We start from the raw sequence: 13,213 nt of genomic DNA on the forward strand, positions 1-13,213 counted from the left end.
GTTTTTAATTTTTGTATATTGTTTTTAAGTGTCTTAAATCTTATGTAAACTACCCAGAGAGCTTTGGCTATGGGGCAGTATACAAATGCAATAAATAAATAAATAAATAAAATGATCAGAAATCCCAATTGCAAAGGGTTACTAATTGTATGTGGAACCTATGCGCAGAGTTGTACGTATATATGTTTCTCCTTTGCAGTCATCTGGGCTCAATGGGTGATTTCCAATTTTAGAGTAGACCTATTTAAGTCTCATTCATTTCAATAAATCTAACATTAGATACTATCGATGCTCTCCACAGCAAATACCACTGGAGGATATAGACATCATGTTATGCAAGGAAGTAGGCCTCTGACCCAGTTAAAGAATACTTTGTTTTTAGATTATACACACATGTATAATCTAGCAGGTACTCATCTTTCTTATCCATACAGAACAATTTTTTTTATAAGGACTTGATTATAAACTTATATATAAATTTGTTCACAGATTAATTGGAGGGAGCACTTTTTTCAGAGTAAGAGTACAACCATGCAGCCCAAGCCTAGACGTATTTAGACTGAAGTAAACACTAAACATTCAGTGGTACTTATTCCCAAGTAACAGTTCGTAGGATTTCATCTTACTTCTGAGTAAGGGAGAGAGATAGGAAACAGGCAGTCCAAATTGCATGTTTACACAGAAGTAGGCCTCTGACCCAGTTAAAGAATACTTTGTTTTTAGATTATACACACATGTATAATCTAGCAGGTACTCATCTTTCTTATCCATACAGAACAATTTTTTTTATAAGGACTTGAATATAAACTTATATATAAATTTGTTCACAGATTAATTGGAGGGAGCACTTTTTTCAGAGTAAGAGTACAACCATGCAGCCCAAGCCTAGACGTATTTAGACTGAAGTAAAACACTAAACATTCAGTGGTACTTATTCCCAAGTAACAGTTCGTAGGATTTCATCTTACTTCTGAGTAAGGGAGAGAGATAGGAAACAAGCAGTCCAAATTGCATGTTTACACAGAAGTAGGCCTCTGACCCAGTTAAAGAATACTTTGTTTTTAGATTATACACACATTTATAATCTAGCAGGTACTCATCTTTCTTATCCATACAGAACAATTTTTTTTATAAGGACTTGAATATAAACTTATAAATTTGTTCACAAATTAATTGGAGGGAGCACTTTTTTGGCAATTGAAGTGTCTTAATTGGTTCTTCTGATGGATTAATCTACTGAAGCCACTACTGGAAAGCCCTGTTGAATACATAGGATTGCACTGAAAATGCTGAAACCATAGAAGGAAGGGTCAATGATTTCAGTGTGACCTATGTGCAAGAAAGGGAGTGTTGGGCAATATGTATGCAATCTCCATTCTCAGAGACCTTATACCCATGAGGACTAACTGCAGGGGATCAATAACAGGAAAGGGCTAGTGCCCTCATGTCCTGCTTGTGGGCTTCCCATTGGCTTGGCAACTCTGGAGTAGTGAATTAAATGAACCTTTGGCAGGGAGACAGGAGGACGGGGCAGCTGTATCTTTAACAGTTGTGTAGGAAAGGGAATTTCAGCAGGTGTCATTTGTATGCATGCAGCATCTGGTGAAATTCCCTCTTTATCACAACGGTTAAAGCTGCAGGAGCCCTGCCCTCTCGACTAGATACAAAGAGGGCAGGGCTCCTGCAGCTTTAATGTTGTGATGAAGAGGGATTTTCACCAGATGCTGCATGCCTGTTTTATTTAAAATTATATTTAAATCTTACTTTGAACGCCTTTAAGGGTGGGGCCGGAGAAGTGGCATAGAAATTATGATGAATAATAGCAACAGCAGCCTGAACGGATGCAGGTTTATTCAGAAGCAGGTCCATTGAGATCAATGAGACTGACTTTATTTTATTTAAAATTATATTTTAATCTTATTTTGAACGCCTTTAAGGGTGGAGACCTCCCAAATAAACCTACATAGGCTGGGGCTGTTAGCTTACCTATTATTCAACTCAAGGCTGCCAGAGCATTCATTGTATTCCCGCCGCCCATGAGCCACTGTCGCCCAGGCGCTGGAAGGAACGGAACGGGAGTGGAGTGGGTGAAGCACAGGAAGGAGCCCCCCCCCTCCTGCCTAAAGTAGCCCGCTCCTTTCCCTTCCTTGACCCACTCAGTCAGCCTGTGGACTGTTCCATCAGAGTCGTGGAAGGGGGGTGGGGTAAAGCGCACAAGATAACAAACAAGGGAACTTGGGCGGTACCGCCAAGGGTAGTAGCGACGAGAGGCGATTGTGGTGATGGGAGGGGGCGGGGAGGGGAGGGGAAGGAAGGAAGGAAACCAACCCGGCGAACCTCCTTAAAACTTGTAGCCGCGGGCGGTGTTTTGATTGGCTGCTTCGCCGTCCGAGGGCGGGGGCAGAGTGGATGACTGACAGGCCGCGTCGCCACGCCCCTTTCCCTTCCTCCTCTTCCCTCGGCTTCGGCGTCAGGACTGTGAGGCCCGCAACTGGCTCTCCTCGCCCTCCGCATTCTCTTCGCTGAGGGAAAAAGAGGTGGGTATAGACGGGTCACCTCAGCGGTCGGCTTTCTTCAGGGCAAGGGTCCCCTTTCCCGCGCTTTTCAGTGTGGAGGGGTAGCGAGCGGGGGGCGGAGGTGGGTAGGGGAAAGAGTACCTAGCTGCCCCCGCCGGAGCGGCTGTGAGGGGGAAAAGGAGCTGGAAAAGGCGAAGAGGTGGGGAGAAGAGGGGGAGCCGGAGCCTTCTGGATTCTCGGGGTGTCTGTGAGGACTTCTAGGTTTCTTGGGGTGTGGCAGGAGCGGGCCAGTCCTTTAAAGCAGCCTTCCTTCAAACTGGCGCCCTTCAGATGTGTTAGACTACAACTCCCAGCATCCTCTAGCCAGCATGACTGGCTGTGGATGCTTGGAGTTGTAGTCCAACACATCTGGAGAGTGCCAGTTTGAGGGAAGGCTGCTTTAGAGCAGCTTTGCACTATTCTAGCATCCAGTATCTGAGGCAGTAAGCCTGTGTGCACCAGTTGCTGGGGAACATGGGTGGGAGGGTGCTGTGGCACTGTGTTCTGCTTTGTTGGTCCCTGGCCAACAGCTGGTTGGCCACTCTGTGAACATAGTGCTGGATTAGATGGACTCTCGGTCTCAAACGGCATGGCTTTTCTTATCTTCCAGATGTGTTGGACTACAACTCCCAGAATCCCCAACACATCTGGAAGGCACCAAGTTGGGGGAAAGAGAAGCCTTCCCCCAACCTGCTCCTCTCCAGATGTTTTGGACTACAACTCCCAACGTCTCCAACCAGCCACTATAGCCATTCTGCATGGGAATGATGGGAGCTGTAGTCCACCACACTTCTGAGGGCCACCAAGTGGGGGCAGGTTGCTTTAAAAGAGATTGGGAGGGGAAGGAGAAGAAAGGTGTGTGTATATGAGAGAGAAGGAGAGACTGGGTCTTACAGCTCTATGTACGTTTTCTCAGAAGTAAGCCATTTTGGGTTAAGATCATAAAATGAGCCCTGCTGGATCAGGCCGAAGGCCTCACTAGTCCAATATTCTATTTCCACAATGGAAAACCAGCCTACCTGATGAGAAGCCCCTCATGCAGGACATGAGGGCAATGGCACCCTCCTGCTCATGTTTCCCAGCAACTGGCTTGAAGAGTCATACTGCCCTTAAGGACAGTGCGGCTTAGTTTACCACCCTAAATAATAGTGTGATGTATATTTTGGTTGCAATGTTTGGAATAGGATGGTGGGGGAGATCCAGGTTCAAATCTGCACTTAGTCGTGAAGCGTACTGGGTCACCTTGGGCCAGGTGCTGTTTTTCAGCCCTTGCTCCCTCACAAAGTTGTTGTGATGATACAGTGGGAAAGGGGAAGGAATGGTGTGAGCCACCCTGAGCACCTTGGGGGGGGGGAAAGGAGGGATTTAAATAAATGGTGAACCAGCTGTTTAATAAAATGGGACTGACCTCTGAGTAAAAGCACGTAGGATTTCCCCCTTAGTCCCAAGAAAGGGTTATGGTGTGAGGCTACGCAAAAAGCTCTTAGGGTGGCCTGGAGGGAGAGCTCACACTTCAGGTTCCATCCTGTTCGGATGCTTGTCAGCCTCCAAACCCACTCTGCATTTTTGCTAGATGGACATTTTTGTCCATCTAGATACGGCTCGGGGGAGGGAAGGAAGCTGGGGATATCTTGCATCCCCATTTCCCCAGTCCCCTCCCTACCCACAGAACTGTCCCCTTTTCCTACTCTCCAAGGTTGCTTTTGCAAGCTTGGAAAGGCAGCTGGTGTGGTTCTCTCGCTCCGACTCCTGGCTCTAGGTCTGAGCACTGTCTCTGACCTTGAATCCAGAAATCCAAACTATCCTATGCCCCTTCCCCAGATGCTGTCTTGGGGCCATAGGATTGCTCTGCTATTTTCTTAAGATGGGCCTGAGTTCAGTTCCTGGCATTTTCATGTGGAGTAGCTGGGTAGAGATTTGACCCTCTTCCCTGCCATCTTGGAAAAGCTGCTGCCAGTAGTTGATACTGGGCTGGGCAGACATTGTGTTCTGTCTTTGTATAAGGCAGCCTTTACAAATCATTATGTCACCGATACAGAATAATTATACTCTGATTACCCCACCCACATATCAAGGTGTTGTGATACATGGGGGCATTTTGTTTTTATTCATTTGTTGGGTGCTTTAAGCCTTTTTGAGTAGGGTGAATAATTAACATAAAACTGTTTAGAATTCCCATTTTATTCATGTGTAGGTGTATATGGAAAGGATGGGTTAAAAAAAGAAGCCTACCCACTCTGTACTATTCTTCAATCATCTTCATGCCATATCCACAGGGTCATGTTCTAGAACTGTTTGGGATAACTGCTGTATTTTGGTTCCATATTTTCCATGTTGTTGTTCTTTTTTTTAAAATGAAAGTGCTTTTCAAAGGGTAGTTAAAGAATATTATGCACTCTTGGGTGATAGGCAGAGGAAGAAGAGGATCATTGAAGGAAGAGTGTTCCAACGCTTAGAAGTATTTCTTTTTCTCCCAGAGACCTGTTTTTTAGATTTTATCGTTCTTATATATCCAGTGCTGCGTCATTATTTTGTGTTTGATTTTATTCTTGTAACCATTTGTATTTTATTTTAACTATTGTAATCCAATGAGAGAACATTTGTTATTGGGCCAATTAAAAATACAATAAATAAATGTCTAAGGGATTTTGTTGGTCAAAACTCTTGCTTCTTTCATATTATAACCAGAAGCAGGGAAGCCTGTTGGATGGCTGTGTGTGTGCTAAGAATATATCCATCTGTCAGATGTACGTGAGTGGGAGGCAGAAAAGTAATCCCCACCTCTATTTCTTTCTCTCTCTCTTTTATTTTTTTGGAAAGAGTAAAAGTAGTTTTAGGCAAAACAGGCAGGGACATCATGCATCCCTCACAAGACTTCTTTATATGTTGGCTGTACTGTGCAAAGTTTCACAAAATAGGTATTTGACTTTTAGGCAAGGGAGAGTCTAGAAGTGAGGTAAGGTCAGATTGCTGGCAATTGCAAGTTGCCTTTAGCTTGCTGTATAACTGGCTGATAGTAAAAAGGCTGTTGTTCAACTTGAGGACTGGTTAGGTGTGTGGGGTCCAAGATATGGAGGCTTACAAAATACCATGATCTCTGAAGGATAGGGGAAGAAATACTTATAATTACTTTGGTGCTTTGTATTTCACTTAATTTATCAGTGCATACTGTGATGTAGAGCAAATTATGAGCTAACACCCGCACATGATTGTGATAAGCCTCCATATGAGGCAATTTGTCCTCGCAACAAAATCCTCAGTGTTTACTTCTGGTTTTGAAATTTCAGCATAAAGTAGCCAATTTCTTTGGGAGGCCAATCTTTTTTGTAAGTGGGCCACAAATCCAGTTCAAAGTATTAGTGTGTACACAAGTGAATTATATATGATTGTCATACTCCCGCACTAATGCTTGATATGTGGTTCTTCTCTGATCTTTGGTTTGTTTCTCTCTCTCTAGTCTACTGTGCTGGGGAGCAAACAACAGCACAATACAGAAAAGGCAAGCAAGAATTCAGAAAGGATGCTCTATCATAGCCAGGTCCACAAGTTCTCTTGCTCCTTTCCTGGAGTACCACAAAATGCTACTGGCATCCATGTTGCAGGTTGGCCACTGATGCTACAGTTTAAACATCACAATTTTGGGGGAAGAGGCTAACTGTTTGACAGGGGTTAACTATTCTTAGCCTAGACAGAGTTCTTGACATTCACTTATGTGAATTTGGGCATAATAATTAATTCCTCCCCTTGCAATGTATGTCCTGATAACCCTTGAAAATTCTACTTGTTCTGAATATACACTCCACTGATCTTTCCTTTTATGAGCTTAGTAGAAAAGAAAGGAACAGTTTTGCCTATGCCTTGTGATTCTTGTGTAAAATTGCTTGTGAAGAATGCAGGGGAAAACTTGGGAGTGTAGAACCATTTTATTCGTAGTGAAACAGGGAAGGGAAAGTAGCATCCTAGACCGCCTTCCCTTCTATCTCTTAAAAAAAAATGAAACTTGTTTATTAACACATTTTAATCAAGAAGATGTAAAAACCTGTTGCTTAGCTTCACTGCTAAGAAAAGGCACAACCTAAAGGCAAAGGACCCTTGCTAGTCTGCCTCCTGAGGGACAGCATTTGAGAGCATGATTGGGGAAGCAGATCTGTTCCTCAGCACCTCCCTTATCATTGATCATATTACGTGAGCATGTGTTGGAGATCCATGATAATAGATGCAACATTCCAGACCTAACAATTTCAGGAGCTAGAGTGACCCAGAGAGTGCAGCTGGGAGCGGTTCAAGCTGTAGTAATGTAGATTTTCAAAATGGCTTGTTGTATGGAGAGTAGGCTACACTGACTACTCTCAACCATTCAAGGAGAGGAAGTTGTTCTGTACTAAATCCCAAGAGATAGGATCGGCAGGCCTTGAAGATTTTGCCTCTGCATAGATGGCCATTGATGAAATCTGTGAATTGCTTCACAGGAAATAAGAAACTGAATCCAGCTTGTATTTTTGCAAAGCTGTGGATTTAGTGTATCATCCATATTGACTTTAAGCATGCTACTCTTAAACACCGACGTAGCCAAGGAAAGTAGCACAAGAATAAATCTGGTGCTAGATTTGTTGGGTATTGGTAGAGGCTTAGATCTTTTTCCTACTGGGTAATTAAAGCAACATTAATTCATCTTTCCAGTAGGATATAATCATTCTGTATCTAGTTAGAGTGTGTGTGTGCGTGCGTGCGAGAGAGAGAGAAAGAGAGACACACACACACACACACACACACACACACACACACGGGGCAGGGGATGTGTGATTGAGATTTGAAACCTATTGAATAAGTAACCTCTGACATCACTGATAAACAGTAGAACCTATACCATTTTGGAGCCTTAATATGAGAGTGCTCCGCTTGCAAGGGTATGTGTGTATTTTTGAGTCACCTGAGAGCAGAACTTTTCTCAGAAGAGAATTGTGCAGTAGTCCTTTGTCAATTTCATCTCAGAGCAGCAACAGTGTCATGTGTGAAGTAGTCTTAAATGCCTTCAGGAATACATACAGTCTTTAAGACATGAGAGTAAGGGTTTACTTTATGAATATGGCTTTGGCCTAAATATGCCATTTCATAAAATTAAATTATCAACAGCTTTACCTGTCGATAATATTGATTCATGCAAAACAGATTTTCCCTCTTAATTAGAAAATGTTTAGGCTAATTGATCATGTGACTAAGGCCTTTGAAGAAGTTAAAGAAACCTGTTTCAAACCTTTTCAATGTTGATGAAGTGGTATATTGATTTGGAGCTTGAATTTTGCCTTATGCATTTAGCTTTTTTCTGAGCTAACATTTTAATACCTTTTAAGATGCTTGATTTGCCCATACTTCTCTTTGTGGGATTTGTGCCACGAGTGCTGTTTTCAGGCATCACATTTACTTTGTGGTAAGGCAACGGCAAACCATCTCATGATTTCCCAGTGATGTTACCATTTACTCATGGTTTTAGGATCGTTTATGTTCAATAACTAGTGTTGTCATGCCTTACAAATGTTTGCTTTGGGGCTAGAAATGGAAAATGTGGCTAAACGTCCAGACGCACGTTTCCATCTTAGATCTTTGGACTGAATTTATGCTTGGAATGTTGTATTGATGGTATACATACAGAATGTCTTTTACATGCATTACATCCATGGTGAGTCACAGCAGGCCACTGTGCACATAAGGGTTTTCTGAAGTTAGACAGATAGTGTTTATCCTGATATATTGATACAAATATTTATTAGTAATGCTGTTTTTTAAAAAAATCTCAGATCAGCTTACTTGCTCCTGGCACTTTCCCTTCTAAGCAGTGAATAGGACCATGCCTGCTAGCTTCAACAATTTTTAAAATTGTATTTATTAAAATGTGATATAATACATCTACAAAGATGGATAGCATTTAAAATCTGTAGTATAAACTAAACTAGTAACCAAAAACAAAAAGGGTAATAGTTGAGTAGCAGAAACAACAACATGCTGGACAATCAGCAGGGAATCATCACAATAGGGGTTGGTTTCCCTGTCCATGCTGCTCTTGCGACAGGCATTTACCTAATTACTCATGCTGAGTCGTCTGAGCCTGGTGCATGATGCAGTGAGGGTGGCGTCTAACCCACCTCACAACCTCTACAACAAGCCATGGATTGTGGGGTGGGTTAGAAGCCACCCCTGATGTGCCAAACAGTGGGTTTGGATGACATGGGAAGAAGGTAAATGCCGCTTGTGTGAGCGGCATATGGTGTTGTTCTCAACCCCACCCCACCACGATCATGCAAACCTGGCCGTAGAATGACATGACAACCCATCTTGTGAAATAAGCTTCACAGTGTTAGTTGTGGGAGAAACCCAACGTGAGCCTGACAGACAATGGCGTTTACCATGGGTTGTTCCCCCCTCTCTTCACCCTCAGTCCTCCAGCTGGCTCCAACATATATCACGGGGAATGTGTCTGCTGCCAAGTCCCCCTTTCCGCTTCAATCGTGACCTTGGTTGCGTTCAAAGGGGTTTTTTTGTGCCCTGACATTTTCCCAAAATGTGGCTGGTTGTTTTTTTTAATCCCCCCTTCAGGAATGTGTGTAAATGTCTAATTTTTTTTAAAAAAAAATTGCCTTTTTTTTTTTTTTTTTTTTTTTGGCAATTGCGAAGGTGCACAATTGCGCTTGTGTTGTTGATTACCTTGTATGTTTCAACTGTCAAAGGGAATAAAGTGTACTGGGAAACATGCAAGGTAATTGATAAGATGGGGCTGCAAATGGGAACAGCAAAAGTGGGGTGAACTCTTGATTACCCTTAAAACCACTTGGGGAGACGTGCAATGGAAGGGGGGACCCCAAGGGTAAATCCCACACTTTAAAGTGTAAGGATAAGATTTTAAGGGGCCTATCTTGTCCCCTTTCTCCTTGACTTGTCAGCTGTGAAATTAGCATGTGCAGCCCCATATTGTCAAATACTTTGTAGGTTTCCTAGTACACTTTGTTTCCTTTGACAGCTGAAAAGTACATGGCAGTAGTCAAGGCAAGGCTACATATAGTTTGACAGCTGCAATTGTGCATCTCCACAGTTATGAAAAACTGACCGAAAACGTTTCAAACACGTTTGCCCACTTTCTACGGGACTAATTTTTTAAAAATATATATTGGCCTCGTTTTATGCAAAATATGGGTGTGCATATGTTATTTTTAAAAAGGGTTTCTGGACTAGTGACAACCCCTCCAAAGTGGCACTTGGGTACTGGTGGAGAGGCTGTCAGTGTGGCATGAGTGAGATCGCTCGGGAAGAGTGGCCTGAGGTTCTGCTCGCCAGTGCCTGCAAACCAAGAGGTCTTGGTAGTGCTTGGTTCGGACAACGCACTAGCCCATCATGGCTACAACAAGCCATGGGTTGTTAGGGTGGCTTGTTGCCCACGCACAAGACACCCTGCAGGAATCAGTCCGGGTTTGCACAACATGACAAACCTCCGTGGCTTGTCATATTATGCGAACCCAGTCACAAAATAAGCAGGAAATTTCAGAGACACAGCAAATATTGATCCCTCAATGTTACAGGTATTGGGGTAGGTGGGTCAATAGCCCCTTTAAAAAGAATGAACTTCATCTAACGCCTAGTAAAAAAAAAGAGCAGAATGAATGTTCCATAACTTCAGTGCTATATTGGATAGGCCCTATATCAGGTAACCATGAATGGTAGGGGAACCCAGAACAGGGCCTTAGAAGAAGAACTTAAAATAGAGAGAGATTTCTTTCTCGCTTTCAAATGGGAGAAAGGAGGCCCTTATTGTTGCAGTATAAGGTACTCTCAGAGCACTCACTGGAATATATAACATCCTCATGCTCTTTACTTTAGTCCGTTTAACAATCCTGTGATGTGGAGAATTGAAACTCAAAGCTAATGGCTTAGCAAGAGGTGACAGTGTAGCTTGAGCATGGTTTTGAGCCAAGAGTCTCAGGTCTGTATGCCGCTCTGAGATCTTAATGATATAGGGCGGGATATAAATGTTTTAAATAAATAAAATAGGTCCAGTGTTCTGCCCATCTGATTATGTTAAGCATTGATGTTCTGCCTCCAGGAAGATAGCATATTTGAGCACTTAGGAAAAGTTTTTAAAGTGGGTGACTAATTTCCCAGCTAATAGGGATTCCCCTTCTTAGGTATGATTCGCCATAGCTGGACTGGGGGCCCCATGGAAAACATGCTATGCAACCATTTGATGAGTCCTGGGAAGAGAGCCAGCAGAAACAAAAGACCATTGTCATGGAAAACCAGGAGCAGGAAACAGTAGAGCAGACCAATCAAGTTGACTAACTACTCAAAGGAGATCCAAATATAGGTTTGTGGAGCTGCAGACATAACTGTCTATGCAAGGGATACAGGAACTGGGAAGTGAGGAATGACCTGGAACCAGGAGCAGGCAAGGGAGCCAGAGAACCTGTTCAAAATAGGATACATTTTATAAGGAGAGTGGTGAATGTGAGTCCCCTAACTTCAAACTGTCAGTGATAACAGCTGAGATGAGCCTTGTCTTAAAGAGAAGGTTTGTTGTTGTTGTTTACACAAGCACATGGGATGACGGTTGGTGCATTATGTCAGTCTCTTACTGTCTTATCCTGAATTCAAATGATTGAGACATGGTGTAGAGTTTGTCTAGAGTTTTAAGAAACTGCAGTGTGTAGACTGAGACCACTTTCCCCCTCTCAGGTTGGGAAAGAGAAAGGTACCTCTATATAAATGTAATGATCTTCTAGATACAGAGTGGTGTGATTTCCTTATTCTGTGGTTGTGTTAATGTGAGTGTAAGTAGTCGTTAGAAGTATTTGGAGGGGGGTGTAGGTGTCAGGATCTCCTTCTATCCCTCTGATATTTGCATGCTTTTAAAACTTTCTAACATTTACTGGTAGGTTAGATATATATTTTACTTCATTTTTGCATAGTAGGTTTATTTAGTAGCATTTAATCTTTTGCAGGCTTTTCTTAAACTTGTGGCTCATTCTACAGCAGTTGTATAATTGATGCTTTCTTGTTGTGCAGAATCCAGACATCTTCCTTTAAAGAAGCACTTAGGTTTCAAGACATCCTACTTCCCCTCCGCCCTAACACAAAAATAAATTGGAAAGTGCAGTTTGAACAATTATTACATATATCTGTTGAATGGATAATGCTTGCAATAGAATAATAGCTGTTCTCCCTTTCCCTCCCCAATGCATAGACCATATTCTGATTTAGTCCTTGGCCTGTAAGGAAGGTAATTACAGAAGAAGACTAAACTCAAGGTAAAGTCTGGAGGAGCCTGTTATTAACTTTTCACATTGCCTCGAGACTTCTTAGCAGGGCTTACTGCTGAGACCAACAAGAGGTTTCTCTACACTTTGCCTTGAAATTAGTCAATTTAGCTCCAGTTCAGGTCTCCTCTTTTCTTGTACTGTTGCTTTCCATAGGAATCTACTTTAAAAAATATGCTACTTTTTTTTTATGCTACATTGGTGACTTGCAATGGGACATTGTAGGATTCACATTCTGAAGAGCTGTACAGAAGTGCCTCACCATTTAGAGCTGCCTTCATATGGTTGCTTTTAAAAGGAATTGAATGAATGAAGGCTCAGTCAGTAAGAGCCTAATTGTAAAAGTTCCTATGAACTGTATTTAAATAGATTCAGTTTAAATTGATTTTAGTGGGTAAACTTTTCTGTTATATAGGTTCATACTTCCTCTTCTCATATATATATATATATATATATATATATATTATTGTGTGCATATGTATATATTATTATTAAATTGTATTATTCCTTCCTCTCTCTGGTGCCTCTCCATCTCTTTTCAGATCTGCCTCACACTTCATTAGCCTGTGTTACATATTTGGCATCAGCATATTTGAGTCCTTTGCTGCATGGGGTTACCGCATAAAACATCTTGCCAGGCCTGCTGTGTCCAGGCAAGCACCTGCAGTGCCCCTCTAGTTTCAAGAGAGGCATTACAAAAGGGACAGCTGTTCATAACAGTGTTCCATTGCATGTTGTGGAGTAATGCTGAAGTCTTTAGTATGTATTGCAATCATGGTTCATTTGAAAGATTTATGTTCAGCAGCTCTGCCATGGCTATCTGCCAATCAGTTTATGGTGCAGTAGGGTTCCATTTATCAGTGGAAATGGAATGGAAGTAAGAGAAGAAAAGAAAGAAAATGAACATTCAAATATTGGAAGTGGTCCCCAATATCAGATGTTAAGAAATACTGGCAGCATTCAGACAACAAGATAGCCAATGTTGGGGTAATAAACAACTCAACCATTGTTTATCTAGGGGTACTCCCCACACAACATGTTAATAATCAACGGTTGTGTGGATTAGGATCAGTGTTGAGTTGACTATTAGTCCACGCTGAGTTGACTCACTCATCCCCCACCCTCTCTTCCCCCTCAGTCTTCTTGCTAGTAACCCATCAGTATTGCTGCTGAAAATCTATCCTGCTGGCTGGACTAGAGTGGCAGCCACCACCTTGACCGCTTTTAACTTGTGTCTCTGTGGTTCAAATAGCCAACTCCTCACAACGTTGGTTATTTCAGCCAAATAACCAACCATTGGTTAAAAAACTCCCTCAATGCAACATGATAACCCATGGTGGGTTAAATAATCAACCATCA

General features: G+C 42.3%; 1 protein-coding gene across 2 annotated transcripts in view; it reads left to right on the forward strand.

Moving 5' to 3' along the window:
• Positions 1-2,450: 2,450 nt before the first annotated feature.
• GNB4 (G protein subunit beta 4) overlaps positions 2,451-13,213 on the forward strand; it is a 46,948-nt gene continuing 36,185 nt past the window's right edge. Inside the window, exon 1 of one of the 2 annotated variants that reach the window (XM_063131948.1) lies at positions 2,451-2,537. The gene's annotated coding sequence lies outside the window, so the exon portion shown is untranslated. Of the gene's footprint in view, positions 2,538-6,096; positions 6,158-13,213 lie in introns of those variants that run through there. The other variant, XM_063131947.1, reaches the window with a different exon arrangement.

This window comes from Elgaria multicarinata, chromosome 8 (genome assembly GCF_023053635.1).
Source record: "Elgaria multicarinata webbii isolate HBS135686 ecotype San Diego chromosome 8, rElgMul1.1.pri, whole genome shotgun sequence".
Classification (NCBI taxonomy): domain Eukaryota; kingdom Metazoa; phylum Chordata; class Lepidosauria; order Squamata; family Anguidae; genus Elgaria; species Elgaria multicarinata.